The sequence below is a fragment of the Ipomoea nil genome, unplaced genomic scaffold (genome assembly GCF_001879475.1).
Source record: "Ipomoea nil cultivar Tokyo-kokei standard unplaced genomic scaffold, Asagao_1.1 scaffold2701, whole genome shotgun sequence".
Lineage (NCBI taxonomy): Eukaryota > Viridiplantae > Streptophyta > Magnoliopsida > Solanales > Convolvulaceae > Ipomoea > Ipomoea nil.
In genome coordinates, this window is record NW_017619129.1 from 1,819,757 (window position 1) to 1,828,128 (window position 8,372).

The window sequence follows — 8,372 nt, forward strand, 5'->3', positions numbered from 1 at the left end:
TTGTCCCTTTTTTATATGTTAATAAATATATACATTTTGCTTTAATTGTTGTACATTCATTTGCATTAGACAAAATCACCCTTACACCATTATAACACCGTTAGTTTTTAATATATCTACCAATCTTACCATACACCTACATCTATCATATCTTTTTCCTATTTTTAATTATCATTTTATTAAAATTATTATATAACAATTAATTTAATTATAAATTATATTTTAATTGAATATATATATATATATATATATATATATATATATATATATATATATATATATATATATATATATATATATATATATATAAAATATGTATGTATATTATTTGTGTATGCATATCAATATATCATATATGTGAGTGTTAGCTTAGTATTATTTGTAAATTATTATTATATAAAAATATAATTTATTTATTTTTGTTTTGATCACTATATTATTCAAATATATGATAATTCAAAAGTATCACCACTTTAAGAAATTGCAAAATATAATTTTAATTAATTTTTTAAATTTTGCTACTTACAAATATTTTAATATTGGGCATAAGTTTTCGCGCGTACAAAATGCTAGTATTATAATATAATGTAAAAGTGTGAATATTTTTTCAAGTGAGAAAATATTATAAAAATATAAGAGCATCGACATTAGAGGTTAATATGGGGATAATGCCAGATTCATTCTTAGTTCAAAATAATAACCAATGTGGAAAAGAAATAATACAAAATTATTTGTCTTGCAAGGGCCAAAGAGCATGTCAGAAAGAAAAAAAAAAAAAAAAAAATTGCGCGTTTTCGCACAGTCAATGCCCACACGGACGCGGCACGCGCCCGTGCGGCGTGTCAGCGCGCGCTGACGCACAACTGTTTTTATTTATCTTCTTTTTTTAAATTCAATTTTATACTTTTTTTTCTTCTTTTCTCTTCCCTCTCACTTTCTTTTTCATAATCACTCTTACATTCTCTCTCAATTCTTCTCAATTGATAATGTTACTTTCTTTTTCATAATCACTCTTACATTCTCTCTCAATTCTTCTCAATTGATAATGTTACTCTTAGAACATAATGAATGAATTGCAAATTTAGAGGTAATACCGACTTTTAAAAGTAAAAGAAAATTTTTAAAATAAAGATAACCTTTAGTAGGCTATAAACGAAATCACGTCCTTTTGGGATTTGGATTAAATGCAAATGCATGGTGTGTCCTCTGGGAACTTTGGGAGACCAAAATGGACAAAGAAGTTGAAAAAAGAAAAAACAAAAAACAAAAAGAGAGAGAGACTAAAACACGTCTTCAATTGTGATAACATCATTGGTCCATGCGTCAGCATCTTCTGCGATAAACATGTCAGTCATCCGTCATACGCGTGAAACCTTGGTTCATATGCATTTCGTGTTGTCCACTCCACTACATCGTCAGAACTCAGAAGGAGAAGAAAGCTTGCGTTTAGTACTATCAAGGGATTATACGTTTGCGGAGAACATTTTAGGCGGTCATTGACACAAATGAAAATATTTCAAGTGTGCTGAGCAAAAATATAAAATTTTCAAAAAAAAAAAAAGAGAAAATTTTCAAACTTAGAAAAAAAAAAAATACATTTTCAAATGTGGTTGAGCATATTTGGATTTTTCAAAACAAATGTATTTTTCAAATGCGTTTTGACACCTATTACAATTATAAAATTCTTTTTAGGGTCAAGTGCAAACTCAAAAATTCAATGGTCGTGTGTGTTGGAAGCTAAGTTTTGGGTTTGCATTAAAATAAGTAAATAAAAAAAAAGTAGTTATGAATAGATACAACATTCCCACTCAGTCGTCACTCGGTAGACCAACCGACAAAATGACCAACCGAGTGCCCTATTTTACTTGTTCACAACATACGTATTCGTAGCATAGTCGTAACCCCCAGTTTCATTTACGCTATCATTGGCGCCATCTGGAGGGACCGACATGTCACTCTGACTGTTCTCACCACTCTTTTTCTTCACCGAATACTCTACCTTGCTTAGCCGAAATGGCAAACAACAAGAGAAGTTGGAGCCAAAACCTCATGCAAAGGGAAAACTCGGCCTACCAGGTTGAAGGTGACCCTAACAATATGGCCAAAACGCTTCAAGAACAAGATCTACGACGACAACTGGATCGATCGAGAGGACTAGTAAACAACCTCGCCTCAAACTATGCAGGACGAACCATGTGGCCTACTCGAAAGGTTGACCAACCATCCAGTTTAACTATAGTCCATCTAACCGTCTCGGTACCTCGGAGTGTCGTGCCTAGTCCAAACATCGAAGTACCAGTTGCGTATACTATGTTATCCTCAACACTGTTTGGGTGAGGAGAGACCACAGTGCAATATCAACATGGGGTTCCATAACAAGATGTGTCATATCCACCACAAGGATTTGCCTAGACGTATGAACCATAGTTCGGGACCCCTAGGTACTACTTTGTAGCATCTACTCCTCCAATCCCAATTGTGGAACAACAACAACTAGCCACACAACATGTCCAACAACCGTCACCGCAACCCCAAAATTACAACCCGGAGGAAATAAAAGTGTCAGACCGACCGGGTACAGGCAGACCGATCGAGTACCCGGAGAAAATAAAAGTGGCAGGCCGATCACGAAGGCCCAATTAGGAAGGATGTGGAATTCACTAACAACCTGACGTCACTCAATGAAGAATTATTCTTACCGAATTCGGAAAAGTGTCAAGTCTCGGCTTGGTCCCTAAGACAACCGAAACCACTCAAGGTCAAAGTCTCGAAGGACTACAGAGCGGAGGGTAACATCACGAGAAGAGCAGTCAATCGGTCGATCAACCACTTGTAGAGAATCTGTCTAGCCGACTATTTGATCAAGTTCGTTCATCGACATTAAAATTGGTTTTGAATGAGTGACTACTCTTGACCCTACTTGTGAAGGCTTTGACAGGTCGGGAATTCCCGACCCTACCTGTAATAATGGTTTTGCCTAGTTGATTGAATAAATAAATTAAAAAAACTCTCGGCCTTTCCGTTTGAGGTTTCGGGCGGTTGATTTATCCCGACCCTACCTGAACGGTCTAGCCCGGTCGAGTATGTGATTAAGTTCATGTAACAACCCAAAATTTCATTTTATAAATCAAGTATTAAGAAATCCCAAAGTAGCTTTTTCACTCCATTAAATTTTTTTTTGCGATCAATCGGTGTTTGAATAAAATAATTTTGTCCCATTTTAAAATTAATTCGACACCGAAGAAATGAATTTCATTTGAAAATTCCAAAGTTTTCGGGTACTTCGCGTACCAAGATTTAAATCGAGAATTTTATCCGGGTGAGACCGGGAGAATTCAAAAGGGAATTTTGAACAAGTGTTCATCCATATAGCTTTTGGGAAAATTCAATTTCAACCCCAAAGTAATAAAAGATAACATTTCTAGCCTATGGTTCATGTTACATGGTGGACCACAAGACATCCAAAATCACTTATAGAATCATCTTTTAGCTTGGGAAATTACCCCTTTGCCCTCAACCAATCATTGTGAATCATCCTAGGGGGCGTTTGGTTCACGGAATCTTGAATTACCCCAGGTAATAAGATTACCTCCAGGAAGGTAATGTGAGATGTTGGGAATGTAATATTACCTTGTGTGTTTGGTTTGGATGGTGTAATATAATATTACCTTGTTTGGTTCAAGGTTATATTTTAGGTTATATGAATCAATTTACAATAATGTCCTCAATAATAATATATATATATATATATATATATATATATATATATATATATATATATATATATATATAATGTGTGTGTATTTATTTATATGTATGAATGTAAATGCTTAAATATTTTAAAAAGTTAAATATATAAATATACACATGTATATTTGATTATATAAACATATATTAATTTTATTATTATTATTATTATTATTATTATTATTATTATTATTATTATTATTATTATTATTATTATATAAGGATTAGTTAACAAGGGCAAAGTTGGAATAATTCAAGGTAATCTAAGATTACCTAAAAAAATGGGGGTAATCACATTACCTTGAAACATTACCGCCACATCAGCTTTCAGGTAATATAACATTACCAGGTAATCTTATAACTTGAACCAAACAAGGTAATATAACATTACCAGACTCAGATTACCTAGGTAATCTAAGATGACCTGAACCAAACGCCCCCCTAGGGTTTTGAACCCTATATAAACCCCTTCATTTCATCTCATTTTCCTGATCTCATTCTTTGCCTCTTCCTCATTTCTTGGCTGCCAACAACAAGAAGAAAGACAACAACCTAGTGGTGAAGGAGGCTCAAGCTAGGCCAAGAGGAAGAAGAGATCAAAGCAAGAAGACTAGACTACAAGAGGTATAACCCCATGGATTCCTCTTTAGATTTGGCTCTGTGAAGCCTAGTTTTGAGTAGAAATGAGTATAAACTATGAGCTTTTGATGTGTTTATGCTTAGAAGTGATCTAGTATGTGTTTGTGAGTTGTTGAGATTATTTTGGAATTGTTTGGTTGAGTTTTTGCAAGTAAAATCACATCTGGTGCACAACACAGAGTGCACCAGATCAAAGTGACGGCCCTAGCCGCGACCCATCAAAAGGGTCGCCGGCTAGAGCCGTGGTGGCACGGGACTAGGGCACGGCCCTAGAGGAGGATCGTTGCCTAGTCCCGGCACATCAACGGGACTCCAGAGGCGGACTATGAAGAGTCCCGTCCCAGGTCCCTGAGTATGGTTTGTGAAGAAATTTTGTGCAGTGGCTCAGCTACGTGTCGTTTCAGACCGAGTGTTATGGGCTCTTGTGGCTCGGCTCTTTGGGTTCGTCTCGACGCACGTTTTGGCTTTAATTTCGTGGAATTTGGATTAAAAACAAGTATGTTAAGAAGGGTTTCGTGAAGAATTGTTACACAGTGCATATTTTGCTAAAATTCTCTGTGTTTGAGAAATTGTTGATTATTGTGATCAGATGATGTTTTATTAAGTATATAAGCATGATCCTTTGAGAATATGATTTATTATGAAAGCATGATTAAATTGTATTATTTGATTAATGAGAATAGAAGCATACTTGTTGAGTAAAATGAATGGAGATTGCTATTTTGCAAACCGAGCATGATGATATATCCTTGAATACTTCATCTTAGTTTATACATGATTTAGAAGCAGGTTTAGAGCATTTTGACATTTCACATGAGTTATATTTCAAAAATGCATAAATGACCAACGTGAGTCCAAAAATACTTTCAAAAACCATGAGCATGTGGTATATCATTCTTTGATGCATTGAGAAGTAGTAGAATTGTTGCATGCATGAGATTGATGCATGAGAGATATATGTATGTATTATCTACATTAGTGAGGTTTTGGAGGATACCGTTTGGACTATGTTCCTCTCGGGAGATATTTATGGACATTGTGGTCCCAGTATATGTAACGCGGCATATTCACACGTTACGAGGTTGGAAACTTCCCGCTGGGCTTGGAATCCTGGTTAGGGGGTGTGCACACTAATAGTTCGATACCTGATTCCAAAGAGTTTGAACCACGAGATTGGTTCCGTAGATGGTAGGAGATATTGGGTCGGAAATTATACCGATCCCGATGGGGTAAGTCACACTTCTGTGAAACCCTAAGCCGTCTACGAGCATAAAAGAAAGAAAGAGAGTCAACAGAGACTCAAGAAAGAGAGTCAACAGAGACTCAAGAAAGAGAGTCAACAGAGACTCAAGTATGAGAGTCAATAAAGACTCGATAGAAAGAAAGAGAGTCAAGAGAGACTCGAGAAAGTAACAAAGAAACCTCCACAGGAAGTACTCTAATTTATATATGAGTGTATGAGTATATTATTGCACTAGATTGCATATGAACAATTGAACATGAGTATATTGTTGCACTAGATTGCATATGAACATGAGTATAGTGTTGCACTAGATTGTATATGAACATGAGTATATTGTTGCACTAGATTGCATAAGAGCATGAGTATATTGTTGCACTAGATTGCATACGAGTAAGATTATATTGTTGCACGAGATTGCATATGAGTATGAGTATATTGTTGCACGAGATTGCATAAGAATATGAGTATATTGTTGCACTAGATTGCATACAAGTATGATTATATTGTTGCACGAGATTGCATAAGAAAATGAGTATATTGTTGCACTAGATTGCATAAGAGTATGATTATATTGTTGCACTAGATTGCATAAGAGTATGATTATATTGTTGCACGAGATTGCATAAGATTATGATTATATTGTTGCACTAGATTGCATAAGAGTATAATTATATTGTTGCACGAGATTGTATAAGAGTATGATTATATGGTTGCACTAGATTGCATAAGAGTATAATTATATTGTTGCACTAGATTGCATAAGAAACATGATCATAATGTTATACATGATTGTATGCGAATGGAGCATCGTAAGAGAATTGTTTAAATGAGAAGCTTAACTTAAGGTATTCCTTTGAGCATGATTATAGTGTTGTAGTAGAAGTTCTACTTAATAAGTTATGTGATAAGAGTGTGGAAGCATGTGAATACCTGTTATATGGTCTTTTAACATGATCATATCTGTAAGCATGAATTGCTTGCTAAGCTATTTGAGAAGTCTATATGTTGATGAATATACGTGATCAGTCTTATACATATATAAGCACGCCAGCTGATATTATAGGGTGCAAGCATCTAGAAAGAACATGATAATCTAAAGATGATTTGAGTTTAGCTTATTGCTATAAAAATATCAAATGTTTTCAAAGTTATGCTAGAATGCTTTACAGGGTTGAGTGTGGTTATACTTAGCCTCGTGCTAACGGGTGTTTTTCTTGTTTGTTTGTGTGTTGCTTGCAAAACCCCTTTCAGGTGGGCCCAACAGTGAGAAGAGATCGAGTTAAATTAGTCTCTTAGTTTGAGATGTCTAAACTCTAGTTTCAATTATGATCATGTTATGGATTTAGACTTATGACTTTATGTTGGAGGATTGATGTAGACTATGTTGGGGTGACGTTCTCCCCCCTTACTTTTTCAGTATTTATTTTTAGTACCCAGACTTAATCTTATTTGTAGCTTTACCCCTTTTAGCTTGTGCAATCACCAAAGAGTGGTGGTTGTGGCGGTGACACTCCCACTGCTTATCTTCTAGTTTTCCGCTGCTTAGTTTCTGTTAATGACTGTTAAGAGATGTAATTAAGAGTTAGAAAAGTGGGGTGTTACAGTTCATTTGTTATTTCCAGCCCTACTGTTTGGGGTTTTGCTCGATTGAGTTTTCCTAACCCTACCTACATGGTTTTGCTTGGTTGATTAATTATGTTCAGTCGTCATCTCGTCTCTACCATTTGGCATTGAACAAGTAATCTCCTCAGCATTACCTACTAGGTACTTTGTACAACAGACTGACCAGGAGCACACATATCGATGATCTTGCTTAACCCTGAAACTTGATATTTGGCAACCAAATTGTTGTGATATTTGTAGGATGAAACATCAAGTTCTCAACATGTAGACCAATCACTTAGTCGGTCGGAACAATCACACAAATGTCTATGGAAAACAAAATATCAATGTTGAGCAAAGAAAACTTTTTCCTCATATTTGAATAAAATATTGTTCTAGTGGAAATTACTCTACATGAACCAAACATATGAAGTTTAAAATTGAATCTGTTTGGCATAGCTTATTTATGTGCTTATAACTTTTTAAACTATTAATAAGCTATAAGCTCTGTTTGGTAATGTTATCAAAATAAACTAGAAGTTTAAAATAATAGCTTATTTTGAAATGCTATCTAAGGTAGCGTTTAAAAAATAAGTTAGTAGTTTCTTTAACTTTTTTTTTTCATCTTTATCCTTATTATTTTAAATTTTAAATAAATGACTTTCTTTACCCTCCCAATTAAAATCCTTTTGACATTTTCTCTTTCTCCTATATTTTTATTCATCATCTCCAGCAATTCTTCACCGCCTAACAACTCCTTATTGAGACATCTATTAAGATGGAGGAGATTCGCAACAATATTGCTACTTCATTATGTGATGTTAGATCATGATTATGCTAATAGTTTCATTTCAAAATGGGGAAAATGACACTTTTTCCCCCTATGTTATATACTTATAGCACTTTTTCCCCCTCAATTATTTATGTAAGCACATTAGCCCACTCAATTATTTTAAAAGTGGTGGTTTTCCCCCCTAATATATTAAATTGACATTTCTACCCTTAAAGTAAACATTTTATTTATTTTACTTCTCCAACAAATTATTGCGTATATGTAGCGATTACCACGGTTCAGTTCGAACTGAACCAGACACTATAGCAATCGAATTAAAAGTTTTCAGTTATGATTCAGATCTAGAAC